The sequence below is a fragment of the Rhinoderma darwinii genome, chromosome 5, assembly GCF_050947455.1.
Source record: "Rhinoderma darwinii isolate aRhiDar2 chromosome 5, aRhiDar2.hap1, whole genome shotgun sequence".
Classification (NCBI taxonomy): Eukaryota; Metazoa; Chordata; class Amphibia; order Anura; family Rhinodermatidae; genus Rhinoderma; species Rhinoderma darwinii.
This window is the reverse complement of record NC_134691.1, coordinates 149,739,128-149,758,555: the sequence shown is the minus strand read 5'-3', so window position 1 is coordinate 149,758,555 and position 19,428 is coordinate 149,739,128.

The window sequence follows — 19,428 nt, the reverse complement described above, 5'->3', positions numbered from 1 at the left end:
CAACTTTTTTAAAAACTTTTGACATGTCAGAAGTTTTGATCAGTGGGGTTTGAACACTGAGACCCCCCACTAGTCGCTAAAACAAAGCAGCAGAAGTGCTCGGGTGAGCGGTGTGCCGCTTCAATTCTGTTTGGCTTTCCTTGGAGCAGTGTACGGGCTCAATAGAAAGTCTAGGAGTCCGTACACGGCTCACTCGGCTGAAAGTCGATCATAAATGAAGCGGCACAGCACTCACCCGAGCACTTCTGCTGCTTCGTTTTAGCGATCCGTGGGGGCCTCAGTGCTCGGTCCCCCACCGATGAAAACTTCGGACATGTCACTATGATATATAAAGATATCTATTAATGTGATTGGTGCAAGTTTTAATAACTTTTTATTGAAAAGGATTTGTACATTTTGAGATACAGCTGCTTTGTATCCTGTATACAGAGCAGCTGTATATAGCGCTGACCTGAATCCATTAGGTCGCATATTACCGATCACATCTAAGTTATGAACTTAGATGTGATCGGTAACAGCTCGATCCAGAAACAGCCGGACACATCAGGAAGTGATTGGGGGAGGCAGACATGACCAGGGTTGCAGGAGAGAAGGAATGAGGTGAAAAGTTCAAATGGAGGAGGGGGAGGAAGGTGGGCGAGGTTAACAGAGGGCATATAGGAAGGGTGAGGGACAGGTTCACGCCATTCACGCCCCAGGAAAAACAGTTTAGACCTTGTACTGACCTGAGGCGTAATGCAGGCCCTGATGGAGCAAGTGCGGCAGGCTGTGGCGGAACGGGGCATGGCCTGGCTTGAGGAGGAGCTCGGGAGGACGGGTCCGGCGGCATCGGTGCCGGAGTTGTTGGCAGGGCTTGAGGAGGCAGTGGGTACAAGTGCGGCCGGGACGCAGGCAGCGCCAGAAGTGATGACATCCCCCCTCCAGAGCGCCTTAGCCCGGACGATTTGCCTAGGGCTCGACGCAGGCTTGGGAGCCCCTCGAGGGACCCTCCGGGCCGGGTTTCCGCTTCCACCGCTAGGGGGCGGAGGTCCCGGTCTGGGAGGAATCCCGGTCGTCGGTCGGGCCCTCCGGAGAGTGGAGGGCAGGGTCCCAGGTTAGAGGGACAGCCTCCCGTCTCCAGGTCAGCGCCACGTGGATTTGCGGCGGGCCGATCTGGCGATGCACCAGTCGGGCGGCCTGTCAGCAGGATGATGTCCCCGGACGGTCACGCAGGCCACAATCGGTGGTGCTGCAGAGGCGGAGGGAGGGGGCAGCGGTGGAGGGAGAGCGGAGGCCGGAACGGCCCCTGACGTCATGCGATACTTATGAGGTCCAGGACGGTGCATACGGCTGCAGAGCCTGCGGCGCGGCTTCAGGCCCCAGATGTCCGGAGGCGGGTGAAAACGGAGGTGTGCCGATGGAGGATGGTCGTCGTGGAGGTCCCGTCGCCCCGGCTGGTGGGAACTCAGCGCCCATGCAGTCTGGTGAGTCAATATCACCATTACATACATTTCCAGCAATATTTAGATCCCCAGGGATTGGGGAGGGTTCCCAAGGGGAGGCAGTTAGGAATGTTGAAAATAGTGGGTTGATGTCTACTGTTAGGGGGGGGGAGATGTTCAGGAATTGCTTGGCTGTGTAAAGGCGCGTTGTGAGGGGGGTAGGTTGCCTGCTACATCCCCGGTTGCGGCGTGGGTCCCGGCAGCGCGGGGGGGGGGGGGGCGGAGAATCGGTGCAATCCCTGAGGGCGGTCCCCGAGGTGGAGGTCGGGGGATGTGGATAGGGTGAGGTTAGACGATAAAGCTAAAGGCGAAGTGTACGTTTGGTTTGAGGGGTTGTTGGGGTCACATTTGAAGACGGAAGTGAAAGAAAAAATTTGGAGGGATGAGTACGTAGAAATCTTCTCGCTTCTTCCTCTGGAAAAATTAAATTTAGACAAGGGTAAAAGGTGGGAAAGTAAAAAGGAGAAGGAGGAGGAGAAGCGTCGATATCGTTTAATCCCGCAGACGTTTGTGAATTGGTTACAGGCGTTTGCCATTCTGGCCAGTGTTATAGGGGAAAAGGCGCCGGAAAATTGTTCCGCCCTTTTCGGGTACATGGATGCGATAGGTGAGGCGCATCGGTCGTATGGGGGTCAGACTTGGCTGCGGTATGACGAACAGTTTCGTCAGAGAAAAGCGGTTCGTCCCAACATTAGATGGGATAATAAAGACATTGGGCTTTGGTTAAAAGTAATGGCCCCGGCTAAGTTCGGGCAGTCCTTTCAAGGGGGGGGGGGGCTGGGGTTGCCGGCCCCTCAGGACAATCGGGGCAATCGGGGGGAGGGACAGGAGGAAGGGCGGGCTTGTGCTGGCAGTTTAACGACGGTCAATGCAAGTTTGGGGCGGGATGTAAGTTTAAGCACTCTTGCTCCTCTTGCGGCGGGACTTCGCACGGGTCCGCCAAGTGTTTCAAAAAAGGAAAAGGAAAAGGGGGAAGGGGTGGGGGCCATGGGGCTGACTCCGGTGAGGTGGGAAGAGATGGAGCCGTACCTAAATAGGTTCCCGGATAGGGAGAAAGGCGGGTTATTGTTGCGTGGTTTTCAGTTTGGTTTTGCGATCCCTTCCCCGGTTCATGCGGTCCCCCTTTCCCTACAGAATTTAAAGTCGGCAATGGAGTATCCGGATGTAGTGTCAGACAAGTTGCGTAAAGAGGTGGGGTTAGGGCGCATGGCGGGGCCGTTCCCGTTTAGGCCCGTTCAGGACATGGTTGTGTCACCGTTAGGGGTTGTTCCAAAAAAGGAGCCAAAAAAATTCCGGCTTATCCATCATTTGTCGCATCCGCGGGGGTTGTCTGTAAATGATGGCATTGCTCCTGAGCTGTGCTCGGTGGTATATACGTCGTTTGACGCGGCGGTTGAGTGGGTGCAAAGGTACGGGGCGGGGGCCCTTATGGCAAAGACCGATGTGGAATCGGCTTTCCGGCTTCTCCCGGTTCATCCGGACAGCCAGCGGCTGTTAGGGTGTTACTGGGAGGGGGCTTATTATATGGATCGGTGTCTCCCGATGGGTTGTTCGGTGTCTTGCGCGTACTTCGAGGCGTTCAGTTCGTTCCTAGAGTGGGTAATCCGTGAAGTGGCAGGGTTAGAGTCGGTCATACATTATCTAGATGACTTACTGTGTGTGGGCCCAGCGGGTTCGGAGGTGTTCGCCAATTTGCTGGGGGCAATACAGTGGGTCGCTCAGCGGTTTGGGGTTCTGTTATCCCCGGAGAAGACTGTTGGTCCCAGTACTTGTATAGTTTTTCTTGGCATTACCCTGGATTCGTTGGCGATGGAGTGTCGACTTCCTAGGGACAAGCTGGATGCGCTGCGATTGGAAGTGAGCAGGACGGGTCGGCTTTATAAGATTCAGCTGCGGGAGTTGCAGTCGTTGTTAGGGAAACTTAATTTTGCTTGTCGGATAACGCCCATGGGCAGAGTTTTTTGCAGGAGGTTGGCGTCAGCAACGGCGGGGGTTAGAGCCCCACATCATTTTGTGCGGTTGATACGGGAGCATCGGGATGACTTGGCAGTATGGAGAGAGTTTTTGAATTTGTATAATGGGAAATCATTACTGATCTCGCCGGTGGTGGATAATGTGCAATGGGAATTGTTTACGGATGATGCAGGTAGTGTGGGTTTCGGTATTTATTGTAAAGGACAGTGGTGCGTGGGGCAGTGGCCGGAGGAATGGGACTGGTTCGTAATCTTGTACTTCTGGAACTCTTCCCGATTGTGGTGGCGGTGGAGATTTGGGGGGAGCGTTTTCGTAATAGCAAGGTGCGGTTCCACTATGATAATATGGGGGTGGTGTTGGCAATCAATAATGTAACAGCTTCTTCCCCCCCGGTGGTGAGGTTGTTACGGCGTCTGGTGTTGCGTTGTTTGTCACTCAATGCGTGGATTGTTGCGGTTCACGTTCTGGGGGTACAGAATGACATCGCGGATTCTCTCTCTCGCCTACAGTGGGAGCGGTTTCGTCTGTTGGCACCGGAGGCGGATCTGGAAGGGGTCGCGTTCCCGGGATGGCTTTGGGACGTGGTTTGCGAGCAGCAGGAGGTTTGATCAAGTCCTCTCTAGCGCCTGGTACATGGTTGGCGTACGACGCGGCGTGGAGGGACTGGGTGTCGTGGTTAACAGGTTCGCCCGAAGTAGGGTCGATGGAGGAACAGGTGGTAGCTTTGCTGGGGTTTTTGGGATGGGTATCAGTGGAAGGCTGGTCGGTGTCTAAAGTGAATCGTTTCGTGTCAGCTTTGGCCTTTGGTTTTAAACTAAGGGGGTTGGGGGACGTGACTAAGGATTTCTTGATTGTCCAGGCGTTGAAGGGGTTTCGAAAAAAGGGGGCGGGGCGGCCGGACGGCCGTCGCCCGGTTTCTTTCGCGCTTTTAGAGCAGTTAGGTGAAGTATTGGGTATGGTGTGTTTCTCGGGCTATGAGGTAGCATTGTTTCAGTTGGCCTTTTCATGGGCGTTTTTTGGAGCTTTAAGAGTGGGTGAGTTAATTTCCCCTAGCAAGAAGAGAGCGGGGGGGTTGCAAGCGGAGGATGTAACAGGAGGGGGGGAGAGAGTGGAATTCTGGGTAAGGCGGTCAAAATCGGATCAAAGTGGAAAAGGTAAACGGGTGGTTCTGGGGGCTGTGGCGAGGGCGGGGATGTGCCCGGTGAGATGCTACGAGCGATACGCCGCGTTACGAGGGTGTAGTGGGGGGCCGCTGTTATGTCATAAGGATGCCAAGTTTACAGCTGTCTTCCGTAGATGTTTGGAGGTGTTGGGTTTGGATAAGGGTATTTATTCACCACACTCCTTTCGTATTGGGGCAGCCACGGAGGCGGCGTCATGGGGTTTGGGGTCTGATGTGGTGAAGCGCATAGGTCGTTGGGATTCTGGGAGGTATAAGTCCTACGTGCGTCACCACTTTATGTGATTTGTTTGTCTCGTCTCAGCATGCTGTTTCCGGTTGGTGTCATCGTTGTTATTCTTCTATTTCAGATGGTTCACCTGCACTGGTGTGGATTCTTGGGCACTCATATGTGCACTGGGGGGCGTTAAGGGCTGATGTGCAGCCAGATGGGCAGCAACTGGGGTTCCAAAGGTCGTCGGTGGTGATACGGTGGCTGGGCACGCGCGGCATGGTGTGGAGTCGAGTTTTGCCGGATTTCCATCGGTATGCGCAGTTGGATCGGGTTCCTGATTTGTTGGTCCTTCATGTGGGGAGAAACTACTTAGGTACTCGTCCGTTTAGATAACTAATTCGGGATGTTAAGTACGACCTTCTCCGGCTTTGGTCCTGTTTTCCGAAGGTGAAGGTGATTTGGTCGGAAATTGTGCCGCGGAGTGTATGGCGAAATGCGCGTTCGGTAGAGCGCTTAAACAAGGCCCGGGTGAAAGTTAATCGGGCGGTTTCCAGCTTTGTGGTGAAAAACGGCGTTTTTTTGTGCGGCACTACGATTTCGAGGATGGCCAAGGGAAGTATTGGCTAGGTGATGGAGTGCATCTGAATGCGGTGGGCATTGACCTTTGGGCTTTGCGGATTCAGGAAGGGATCGAGCGTGCAATGATGGATGGTGGGGGCTCGCATACTTAAAGGTGGTCTAAGTATGCTCGTGTGGCGTATTGGGGGGTCCTTGGAGTTGGTGGTAATTTGAAGTGGGGGATTCATCAGAGGTATGGTCCCTAACAAATACATAATTGCTCATGGATATGGGCGTATTTTGGACTCCTGCTTGGTGGTGTCCCGGGGAGTGGTTTTACATACTTGGCAAGCCAACTGCGGAGCAGAAAGGTGCCTCTGAGCCTGTAGGGAGACGGCTGGGGGTAAGTGGCTATACAGGGGGCAGTTATGCGCCAAAGTTTTGGAGCTCCAAGGACTTCCCCTTTTATTGTTTTATGTTCATGAAAATTTGTTAATAAAATGGCTGCTGTGGCCGAAATTTTCCAACCCACTGTCTCGTGTGTCTCACTGGGGATGGGAGAGTGACATGGGGGAGGGGAAAAAGGCCTGGAAGCAAGAAAGGGGGTGGACAGTATGGAAGGAAGGTTAAGCAAAAGGGTTCGAAATGGGGCGAGCTCTGTAATCCCATGGTCAAGAAACAGCCGGACACATCAGGAAGTGATTGGGGGAGGCAGACATGACCAGGGTTGCAGGAGAGAAGGAATGAGGTGAAAAGTTCAAATGGAGGAGGGGGAGGGAGAAGGGGGTGAGGTTAACAGAGGGCATATAGGAAGGGTGAGGGACAGGTTCGCGCCATTCACGCCCCAGGAAAAACAGTTTAGACCTTGTCCCGCCCGCCCTCCCTTAAGGACAGGTGTTATGTTTTGTTTAGCGATGTGCATTCTTTGTTGCTGCTGGTGTTTTTTCTTTTACAGGAGTCGGCTGGTGGTGACTGGTAGCAGCGGAGTCACCGTGGCATTGTTGGCGGATTGGGGGGTCCTTGGAGTTGGTGGTAATTTGAAGTGGGGGATTCATCAGAGGTATGGTCCCTAACAAATACATAATTGCTCATGGATATGGGCGTATTTTGGACTCCTGCTTGGTGGTGTCCCGGGGAGTGGTTTTACATACTTGGCAAGCCAACTGCGGAGCAGAAAGGTGCCTCTGAGCCTGTAGGGAGACGGCTGGGGGTAAGTGGCTATACAGGGGGCAGTTATGCGCCAAAGTTTTGGAGCTCCAAGGACTTCCCCTTTTATTGTTTTATGTTCATGAAAATTTGTTAATAAAATGGCTGCTGTGGCCGAAATTTTCCAACCCACTGTCTCGTGTGTCTCACTGGGGATGGGAGAGTGACATGGGGGAGGGGAAAAAGGCCTGGAAGCAAGAAAGGGGGTGGACAGTATGGAAGGAAGGTTAAGCAAAAGGGTTCGAAATGGGGCGAGCTCTGTAATCCCATGGTCAAGAAACAGCCGGACACATCAGGAAGTGATTGGGGGAGGCAGACATGACCAGGGTTGCAGGAGAGAAGGAATGAGGTGAAAAGTTCAAATGGAGGAGGGGGAGGGAGAAGGGGGTGAGGTTAACAGAGGGCATATAGGAAGGGTGAGGGACAGGTTCGCGCCATTCACGCCCCAGGAAAAACAGTTTAGACCTTGTCCCGCCCGCCCTCCCTTAAGGACAGGTGTTATGTTTTGTTTAGCGATGTGCATTCTTTGTTGCTGCTGGTGTTTTTTCTTTTACAGGAGTCGGCTGGTGGTGACTGGTAGCAGCGGAGTCACCGTGGCATTGTTGGCGGATTGGGGGGTCCTTGGAGTTGGTGGTAATTTGAAGTGGGGGATTCATCAGAGGTATGGTCCCTAACAAATACATAATTGCTCATGGATATGGGCGTATTTTGGACTCCTGCTTGGTGGTGTCCCGGGGAGTGGTTTTACATACTTGGCAAGCCAACTGCGGAGCAGAAAGGTGCCTCTGAGCCTGTAGGGAGACGGCTGGGGGTAAGTGGCTATACAGGGGGCAGTTATGCGCCAAAGTTTTGGAGCTCCAAGGACTTCCCCTTTTATTGTTTTATGTTCATGAAAATTTGTTAATAAAATGGCTGCTGTGGCCGAAATTTTCCAACCCACTGTCTCGTGTGTCTCACTGGGGATGGGAGAGTGACATGGGGGAGGGGAAAAAGGCCTGGAAGCAAGAAAGGGGGTGGACAGTATGGAAGGAAGGTTAAGCAAAAGGGTTCGAAATGGGGCGAGCTCTGTAATCCCATGGTCAAGAAACAGCCGGACACATCAGGAAGTGATTGGGGGAGGCAGACATGACCAGGGTTGCAGGAGAGAAGGAATGAGGTGAAAAGTTCAAATGGAGGAGGGGGAGGGAGAAGGGGGTGAGGTTAACAGAGGGCATATAGGAAGGGTGAGGGACAGGTTCGCGCCATTCACGCCCCAGGAAAAACAGTTTAGACCTTGTCCCGCCCGCCCTCCCTTAAGGACAGGTGTTATGTTTTGTTTAGCGATGTGCATTCTTTGTTGCTGCTGGTGTTTTTTCTTTTACAGGAGTCGGCTGGTGGTGACTGGTAGCAGCGGAGTCACCGTGGCATTGTTGGCGGATTGGGGGGTCCTTGGAGTTGGTGGTAATTTGAAGTGGGGGATTCATCAGAGGTATGGTCCCTAACAAATACATAATTGCTCATGGATATGGGCGTATTTTGGACTCCTGCTGGGTGGTGTCCCGGGGAGTGGTTTTACATACTTGGCAAGCCAACTGCGGAGCAGAAAGGTGCCTCTGAGCCTGTAGGGAGACGGCTGGGGGTAAGTGGCTATACAGGGGGCAGTTAGGCGCCAAAGTTTTGGAGCTCCAAGGACTTCCCCTTTCCTAGTAATGTTATTTATAAAGTTATGTTTTATGTTCATGAAAATTTGTTAATAAAATGGCTGCTGTGGCCGAAATTTTCCAACCCACTGTCTCGTGTGTCTCACTGGGGATGGGAGAGTGACATGGGGGGAGGGGAAAAAGGCCTGGAAGCAAGAAAGGGGGTGGACAGTATGGAAGGAAGGTTAAGCAAAAGGGTTCGAAATGGGGCGAGCTCTGTAAGCCCATGGTCATGCAGGACCCGCTGACCTGACGGATACAGGATACAGCGCTATATACATTATATAATATATTTATTTTAATTAGCGGGGGCAGGTTTATGGGGAAGGATTAGGGCCTGTTCACATCAGCGTTGGCAAAACTGTCAAACTGAAACCACAGCTTCCGTTTCAGTCACCATTGAAATCAATGGTGACGGAAACATTGCCAATGGTTTCCATTCGTCACCATTCCGGCAGGTTTCAGTTTTTGTGACGGAATCAATAGCGCAGTCGACTGCGCTAATGGTGACGGAAACGGAAGCTGTGGTTTCAGTTTGACTTTCCGTTGCGGGGTTACCTCCGACGGAACCCCAGAACGGAAAGCCAACGCTGATGTGAACAGGCCCTAAGGCTTCTTTCACACTAGCATTAATATACGTTTACCTCTCTTCCGTCAGAGGAAGAGAGGATCAATACGTTAAACGGAAAGCAACGGCTCCATTAGAATTACCATTGCTTTCAATGGTAATTCTTTTGTATCAGTTGCTTTCCGTTTGTCTCCATTCGCTAAGTTTCCATTTTTTTTAAAAGACACAAAAGTGAAGTCTGCAGAACTTTTATTTCTGTTCAAATAACAGTCCGTCCCTGGTATTCCCCAGGTATTCAATATGTTAAGAAGAGAGAATACAGACCTTTTTTTTTTTTTTTTTTTACCATAAACGAATTTTAAAAAACAAACACATTCCTGCTTTGCCTAATAAACCTTCTAACAAATGGTTTCACTGCTCATATCAGACTGCCGCTAGAGGGGTCTCTATAGCAATAAGAGACAATGTCCCTTTCCTTTTAGAAGGAACTCAGACAGACCCTTTAGGTAGATACCTTTTTCTTAAAGTAACCATATTGAATGTGAAAATTACCCTAGCAAACATTTATGCACCAAATGTGGGACAAGCACAGTGGATAATTAATATGTTGAAGCAATTGGAAAACTTCACCGAAGGGCAGATGATCTTAGGCGGTGATTTAAATCTTGTTTTAGATCCTAATGTATATACAACTTCAACACGATCACATATTTCACATAGAGATTTGAGAAATCTCATGACTGCACTTTAAAATTACACCTAGTGGATGTGTGGAGAACACAACACCCATCTACAAAGGATTTCACTTTTTACTCTACACCTCATGACTCCTACCAACGCTTAGACTATTGATTTTTGTCTGGCCGATATTTGTCGATGGCTCTCTCCTCGCGAATAGGTAACATCACGATTTGAGATCACGCTCCAATGTTCATTGAAATCTCCATGAAAGATCTACCATTTCGTGGCTGGAATTGGAGGTTAAATGATACGCTATTAGAAAATACTTCTGATGTAAAAACATTAGAAGATAAATTTATGGAATTCTTTACATTTAACAAAGATCCACACATTTCAGAACCTCTCCACTGGGAGACGCATAAGGCCTTCGTCAGGGGAGAGCTTATTGCACTAGGTATAATAGTGAAAAAAGCCAGAGTTAAAGAAATTAATTCGGTACTGGGTCAGATTGCTGCTTTAGAGACCATACATAAAAGTTCACAACTAGCTTCAGCCCAATCTGATCTCTTGAATTTGAGAAGGCAACTGAAAGACATATTGAATGTAAATTCTGCTAAATCCCTTCAAATTCTGAAATACAAATCGTATGCACATGGGGATAAAGGTACGAGCACATTTATTTTGCTTTCTCAAGACACAGGCGAAACGCGCGTCAGGGCGCTCTTCTATACCTCTGGGTCACACTCAATCTCCCATATATGGGTAAGTGCATCTATCGGACTTAACTTGGCTTCATGCCGTTTTTCCAAGGCACCAATTACTTTTGAGTTATCACAGGCCTTTTTGAGTTAGGCATATTGTCCATCTTTGCACTGCTTACATTTCAAATTACTCCTATTTTGATGCATCCTATGTTGGAGCTACATTGAGCTACAGTAACTGTGCATACCATCAGTGTATTACATATATATGTACTGCTATCAATGTATACATCTGTGATCCGTACAAGGATTTATTTTAGATTCTCTGTCTATGTCATTTAGTGTATTTTATGTTATCAATAAAGATGTTTAATTCTTTCATATGCTGATATGTATGGACTCTTTTTTTCTCTTGTTTATCATGTATTGTTAGAGTCCTTATCTCTAATTATTTATATGTGTGGTTGAGTGTTGTCTCCCACTTTGACACGTATTTGTCCTGTGAGACTTCTTGTCTAATTACCAGGGACACTATGCAGATCCTAAAGGATCTGGATGGTAGTTCCCTGGAGGCTAATGAATGGCTGGCTACTTGTGACGTGGAGTCCTTGTACACCAGCATTGACCACGACACGGGTTGCAGTGCTGTAGAGTTCTTTCTATCAAGGAAGGAGGATTATAGTCCGATACGTAGGACTTTTGTTTTACGTGCTCTTAGATTTATCCTCAAGCACAACTATTTTGTGTTTGATGGACGGTTCTATCTACAAGTTCGCGGAACAGCGATGGGAGCAGCAGTAGCACGAACCTTTGCAAACCTCTATCTGGGTTGGTGGGAGGAAACATTTGTTTTCTGCCCCTCAATGGATCATTTTACAGTTAACATCAATATTTGGCGGCGTTATATTGATGACATCATGTTTATCTGGAACGGTCCCGCCAGTGATTTGGAAAATTTCATAAAAAATCTAAACACCAACAATTTTAATCTAAAATTGACCACTACATACGATCAACATTCAATCCCCTTCCTGGATGTGAGGATTTTTGTAAACGAACATGGAATCATTGAGACTGACCTTTTCCGCAAGGACACGGCCACAAACAGCCTTCTAGACGCTACGAGTGCTCATTCTATCAATACTATCAAAGGAATCCCTAAGGGGGAATTCTTGCGTCTTAGACGGAACTGCTCAACATTTCAGCTCTTTAAAGCAAGGGCAGTTGAACTGAAAAACAGACTGTCAGTAAGAAATTATTCCCAAAAAAGTATTAAGAGGGCATACAATTGGGCTTTGAAAACGGAACGTGAGACACTGCTGGTCCCAAAGGTGAAAGTAGATGCAGGACGAGAACAACCACGTTTCATTACTGATTTTCATGAGAACTGGGATGAAATGAATAACGTCCTCAATCATCATTGGAACGTTCTGCTCAGTGACCCTACTCTGAGGAACCTTTTGGGCAACAGAGTCTCTCTGGGTTATAGAAAGGGCAAGACCATCTCGAACATGCTAGTACGGAGCAATTTCTCAAGGGTTAACAGTATCAAGACCACCTTGAGTCCTGGATTTCATCCTTGCAAAATGTGCAGGGCTTGTAGAATCTTGGTACAGAAAAGACATTTCACAGATGCATATGGAAATAGGCATAACATCAGGGACCACATCAGGTGTGATACACCCGGTGTGATTTATTGCCTTGAATGCCCTTGTGGCCTCAAATACATTGGCAAAACAGTGAGAGAATTACGTATCCGTATCAGGGAACATATCAACTCCATCATTAATTACGACAAAAATCTAAGTGAGTGTCAGTCCAGAAACAGACCATTCTGCCCTACCCCAATAGCCAGACACTTTAAAACTAAACATAATTTGAATTGGACCACTCTTAGAGGCTGGGCTATATGCCAAGTACGATTGGGCATTAGAAGGGGAGATTTAGATCTGGCACTCCTCAAAAAAGAAAGTGAATGGATTTTTAACTTTAATACAGTCAATCCATTTGGATTGAATGAGAACTTTGGGTTCGGTAGCTTTCTCTGATACTGGTTCTTGTCCCAAATATACCCGTTCCATATACGACCTCCTGATATGTGAGAAATATGTGTATATATGTATACTCTCTGTGTGATATTACAATTTGGGAAATCTCTAATGGAATTTCTGTTATATGTCCCTGTAATAATAATATATTCTCTTCATTACCTTCTCCTTATTTATTTATCTAATTATTTATTTATTTGTTTTTCTTTCTGTGCAGAAATTTCTTCTGGCCCTTTCCAATATCCAGACTAATTCTATCTGGAGATCTGTTATGGGTCTTATTGTCTGAACTGTTTGTGAGCATTTATTACCTATTGCTCTTTATTACAGTGGTTATTTATTAGACCCTTCCATTCCATTCTTTCCCAGGCTTAGGATTGGCTAGCCTGGTTGTCAATCAATTCCTGCCCTATTTATAGGGCGGTATAATGGCGGTCCCCCACCCCTAGAAGAAGCCAGAATGCTGGCGAAACGCGCGTCGGGTGCTCAATCCTTTTAAACTCTCCTTGGTGTAATACATGGCCTGAGCTGCCTTATTTAGGCCAATCGATTGATACTTGCTATTGCTCCCTAATATCCGGCTGACAGCTGACAGCTTACAGCGCGACTGTGCTGTTAGCGTAGTGCACCCTGCTGTCATAACACGAGCGGCTGGTTGTGTGATTCCTTCCAGCCGCCGCTCTAATCTGACCGCTGGTGTACATGCCGTGCGGCTCCCTCAATGCTGCCCACCCCGTTTCAATACGGGAACAGGGCTACACGCTGAATCCAGGTCCACTTACAGTGGTCCTGTGCTTCGGTATAGAGCCTGTGCCGCGTCTCAGCTGACAACTGGGCGCGGGCACAGTTAGGGAACCACAGCTGATCTCCACGCTGCTGCTCTGATACACAGGGACAGCGGCGTGAGAGTGCAGCTGTCTGCTGACTATTCACACACATTGCGGCAGACACGCACGGAGGTGCGTTGGGACACTCACTCTGACTGACAGCATTGTCATGCCCTGCAGGAGTACTACAGGCACGAGTGGTTCTAACTAATCCAACCCGTGCATTCTAAATACATGCTGCCGTTACTACACATTGTAATCACTGTTTGTTCATATTATGAATTGTTGCTTGCCAAACAGCTCTTTACACTATAACATTATTATTACGGTTTCCAGCATACCATAGCAGTGCAGCCCTGGGCTGCGGCTTGCGCTCTTGCCTTGGCGCATTAGACATACAGCTATAGGGCGCAGCTTGTAGGCTTTTGTTCACATTATACCGCAGTGCAGCCACATGGTGGTGCAGCAGGCTACCATTGCCCATTCCTGCGCTGCCGCAACCTCATATTACAACCACTGCTTTGTAAGCATAGCAACTCATGTGTTCTTCGTGTGAACACTTCTGATACAACTATAATTACTACATCCTAATTATACATGGCCTAGGTATGTGAGTTTGGGGGTCACTCACACATACCTCTTACACCAATGGATTTTTAAAAATGTATCTCTATCTTAATGCATATTAATAAAAGTTAAATATTATCTCAGATCATATACTTTCTCCCTTTTCCCTTCCCTCATACATATACCTTAGCAGCTAACATCACAAGACTTCCTAAACCTGGAAAGGATCTGGAAATGTGCAGCAGTTATAGACCGATATCACCTCTGAATTCAGATTTAAAATGGTGGACTAAAATCGTATCCACTCGTGTTAAGTCCTTTCTACCAAAATAGATAGGAATTGAACAACTGGGATTTGTCCCAGGGAGAGAAGGCAAATTCAATACCATACGAGTGATACACTCTTTATATTATTCTACTCATCATAACCTTCCTTTAGTATTTGTCACGGACACAGGGTATGTGGACCCACTAGGCCGCTCCGCCATAGCGGGTAGGCAGCTGACCAGGTCACAGTCTATACGAAAGTCAATGGCAGACAGTAACGCTTGGGTACCTGAAATAGTACGGACGGTGGCTGTGGCTTCAGCACGGATGGAGGCTGGCGTGGTAGGTCGCACCAGATGTGGCGGGCAGTATCTGATGAAACAGAAGACACTGGACGTGGCAGAAGACACTGGTCGTGGCAGAAGACACCGGACGTGGCAGAAGACACCGGACGTGGCAAACGACACTGGACGTGGCAAACGACACTGGACGTGGCAAACGACACTGAACGTGGCAAACGACACTGGACATTGCAGAAGACACTACTCCAATGCAGGTAGGCACAGGAACTAGAACAATACGGAATACAGGAACGGGTAACAGGGCACGGGTAACAGCTGGAACGGGAAACACTAAGGGACCATTTGCGAGACAGACTGGGATGCTCAGGCAAGGATCAGAAGGCCTGGGGCCTTCTTATAGACCAAGAAATCAGGGCAGTTGATGATGATGACGAATAATTTGTGCGCGCGCTGGCCCTTTAAGGCCGTGAGCGAGCGAGCGCACCCTACGGGACACAGCAGGATGGAGCGTAAGTGAGCGCTGGCGTCTCCTAGGAAGGAGACAGGGACCAGTGCTCACGGATCCATGGCTGCGGGCGTCGGGGGGTGAGTAAACCCGCTGGCCCGCGGCCATGGACGTTACAGTATCCCCCCTCTTATGCCCCCTCTTCTTGTGACCATAGCGGGAGAGGAATTTATTAATGAGAGCAGGAGCACTGAGGTTCTCTTCTGGCTCCCAGGACCTCTCCTCAGGACTAAACCCTTTCCAGTCCACCAAATAGAAAGTCCTCCTACCCTCTTACAGTCCAGGATCTCCTTTACCTCGAATACATCAGAAGGGCCGCTGGGAGCAACTGTGGAACTAGAAGTCTTGCTGTAGCGGTTCAGGACCACTGGTTTCAGGAGGGACACATGGAAGGAGTTAGGGATTCTGAGGGTAGGAGGCAGCCGCAGTTTATAGGAGACAGGGTTGATTTGTAGCAGGATCTCGAAAGGACCAAGGAACCTGGGAGAGAACTTGTATGAGGGTACCTTCAAGCGAATGTTCTGAGAGGACAGCCAGACTTTAGTCCCCGGAAGAACCTGAGGCGGGTCTCTTCTCTTAATATCTGCCTTTCGCTTCATGCGATCTACCGCCAGCAAAATAGAGGACCGGGTCTGTTGCCAGATTTGCAGGAACTCCCCATATGCATATCAGCAGCGGGAACCTGAGATGAAGTCGATACAGGAAGAGGGACTCTGGGATGTTGACTGTACACGATGTGAAACGGAGTGGAAGTGGTGGACTCACTTGTGTGGTTGTTATATGAAAACTCGGCCCATGGAAGAAGCTGTAACCAGTTATCGTGCTGTGAAGAGATGAAGTGGCGGAGATAATTTTCCATGATCTGGTTGATGCTCTCAACTTGCCCATTGAATTGGGGGTGATAGGCAGAGGAAAAGTCCAAACTCACATCCAGGAGTTTACAGAGGGCTCTCCAGAACTTAGAGGTAAACTGAACCCCCCGGTCGGAGACAATATGAAGAGGCAAGCCATGCAAGCGAAAGATGTGCTGAATGAAGAGACTCGCCAGTTGGGGAGCAGAAGGTAGGCCGGTCAGCGGGATAAAATGTGCCATCTTAGAGAACCGGTCCACCACCACCCAGATGGTGTTGCATCCTGCTGAGAGAGGAAGGTCTGTGACGAAGTTCATTGCGATGTGCTGCCAGGGGGCACTAGGTACAGGCAGAGGTTGAAGCAGGCCGGCAGGCTTGGAGTGAGTCACTTTGTTAGAGGCACACACCGTGCAAGCAGAGACAAAGTCCAGAACATCTTTAGGTAGCGTGGGCCACCAAAAGTGACGAGCAATCAGGTCTTGGGTTTTACAGACACCAGCGTGCCCAGCTAATTTAGAACTGTGTCCCCAGCGGAGAATTCTTTTTCTGTCTGCCAACCGAACAAAAGTTCTCCCCGGAGGGATATTTCTAAGCTGCAGAGGATTGGCGGTGACAATGCAGGATGGGTCTATGATAGTCTGAAGGGACTCCACCGTGTCTTCCGTCTCAAATGATCTGGACAGGGAATCGGCCCTCACATTCTTGTCAGCGGGACGGTAGTGGAGCATAAATTGAAAGCGGGTGAAGAACAGCGACCACCTGGCTTGACGAGGATTCAGTTTTTTAGTGGACTGAAGGTAGGTGAGGTTCTTGTGGTCGGTGAAGATCAGGATGGGGTGAGCTGCGCCTTCTAGAAGATGTCTCCACTCCACCAGGGCCAATTTGATAGCCAGTAGCTCCCGATCTCCAATGGAATAATTGCGCTCAGCAGAAGAAAACAGTCTTGAGTAGTAGCCACATACTACTGCCTTTCCTTTGGAGCTCCTCTGGAACAGAAGTGCACCTGCACCAACAGAGGAAGCGTCCACCTCCAGTGAGAACTGCCGAGATACGTCAGGATGATGGAGGATCGAGGCTGAAGTGAAGGCTTTCTTGAGGCTAATAAATGCGAACTCTGCCTCTGGAGTCCACACTTTGGGGTTCACACCCTTCTTGGTAAGGGTCGAGATGGGAGACGTCAGAGAAGAGAAGTTAGGAATAACCTGCCGATAGAAATTGGCGAATCCCAGGAACCGCTGTATGGCCCTTAAGCCTTGAGGACGTGGCCACTCCAGGACAGCCTTCACTTTCTCAGGGTCCATCTTAAGGCCTTGATCCGAGATGACGTAGCCCAGGAAGGGCAAAGACCTCTTTTCAAAGGTGCACTTTTCCAATTTGGCATACAAGCGATTCTCTCTTAGTCGCAGAAGAACTTGCCGAACATGCCTCCGATGGGTCATCAGATCTGGGGAGAAAATTAAAATATCATCGAGATAAACTACAACGCACATATAGAGGAGATCTCGGAAGATATCATTGACGAACTCCTGAAATACTGCGGGAGCGTTACACAGTCCGAAGGGCATCACTAGGTATTCGTAGTGCTCATCGCGGGTGTTAAATACCATCTTCCATTCGTCACCCCGGCAAATCCGGATTAGATTATAGGCCCACCGCAGATCTAGCTTAGAAAAAATTTGGCTCCTCGTATGCGATCGAAGAGCTCGGAAATAAGTGCCAATGGGTATTTGTTCTTGACCGTGATCTGATTGAGACCACGGTAGTCAATGCAGGGTCGAAGAGATCCATCTCTCTTTTTAACGAAGAAGAAGCCTACCCCGGCCGGGGAGGAAGATTTTCGAATAAAACCCCTTTCAAAGTTCTCCTTGATATAGGCTGACATCGATAAAGTCTCTGGCAAGGAGAGAGGATATACTCGCCCACGGGGAAGAGAAGCATTGGGAACCAGTTCAATGGAACAGTCATAATTCTGATGTGGAGGCAACGTCTCAGCCTCTCGTTCTCTCGTTTGCAAAAGACATCCGCAAAACTGGCATATTGAGATGGTAGGCCGGAAAGTGACTGAGGCAGAGGGGGCACAACAGGACGGACTTGTGACAGGCAATGGCTATGGCATCTGGAACCCCATTGAAGAACCTCTCCAGAATTCCAGTCAAGTGTCGGGGCGTGTAGACGGAGCCATGGCAGACCCAGCAGGATAGGTTTGATAGCCTTGGGTAGTACCAGGAAGGTGATCTGTTCTGAGTGAAGAGCTCTGACCTGTAGTGTCAACGGCTCTGTGATGAGCATGATCGGATCAGGCAATGGTAGACCATTCACAGAGGCAACTGCCAGCGGTCTCTCCAGATGGACTGTGGGTAGTCGAAACCGATCCACTAGATCCTGCTGGATAAAATTAGCAGCTGCTCCAGAGTCAAGATAGGTGGAGGAAGGATGTGATGTCTCTCCGGTGACGATGGCCACAGGAATCGATAATCTGGAAGAGGTTTTCACGTTTGGAGACGTTCCACCTAGAGTTGCCTCTCCAATCAACCCTAGGTACTGGAGTTTCCCGGTTTCTGTGGGCATTGGCGCACAAAATGACCCTTGAGGCCACAATACATACAAAGTCCAGAGGAGCGTCTGCGCTGCTTCTCCTGTTCAGATAACCGGACTCTGTCTACCTGCATGGGTTCTTCAGGTAGTGCACTAGGAGTGGACAATAGTGGTCTCTGGACAGAGGGTGCTGGTCTGTGGACCCGGCTCTCCTGACGAACCTCTTGAGAGCCCTCCCGGATTCTCATATCAACCCGGGTGGCTAACAGGATGAGGGCATCCAAGGTAGAAGGAAGGTCGTGGGCTGCCAGTTCGACCTTGATGTGAGAGGACAGGCCCTGCCAGAAGGTCGCCACCAGTGCCTCATTGTTCCATGCCAGCTCGACTGCTAGGGTACGGAAGGAGATAGCATACTCCCCTACTGTGGAGCCTTCTTGCTTGAGGGTCAACAGAGTGGCTGCAGCAGAGGATGTTCGACCCGGCTCCTCGAACACGGCACGAAAGGACTGCAGGAACAAGGCTAGGTCCGCGGATACAAGTCCTTGTTGCTCCAAGATTGGGTTCGCCCATGCGAGGGCCTTGCCAGCGAGGAGGGAGATAATGAACGCCACTTTGGCCTCCTCGGAGGGGAAGAGATGAGGCCGTAGCCTAAAATGCACCGTGCATTGATTGAGAAATCCTCTACATGCTCTGGGGTCACCGTCGTAGCGAGGAGGAAGAGGCAGAGGAACTGTGGATCCGGAACAAACAGGAGGAGCAACAGGCAGTGGCACAGCAACAGCTTCAGGAGGAAGAACCGGAGGTGGAACAGCGAGTAGAGCCAGGCGGACCAGGATAGAATTCACCGCTTCAAGGAGTTGATCCTGACGTGTGCGTAGGTCCTGCATCTCTGTCTGAATCTTCTGTACTGCGGTCTTGGGCTGGCCACCGGGTTCCATGGCCTGAGCGTACTGTCACAGACACAGGGTATGTAGACCCACTAGACTGCTCCGCCGTAGCGGGGAGGCAGCTGACCAGGTCACAGTCTATACGAAAGTCAATGGCAGACAGTAACGCTTGGGTACCTGAAATAGTCCGGACGGTCGCTGTGGCTTCAGCACGGATGGAGGCTGGTGCGGCAGGTCGCGCCAGACGTGGCGGGCAGTATCCGATGAAGCAGAAGACACTGGACGTGGGAGAAGACACTGGACGTGGCAGAAGACACTGGACGTGGCAGAAGACACTGGACGTGGCAAACGACACTGGACGTGGCAAACGACACTGGACGTGGCAAACGACACTGGA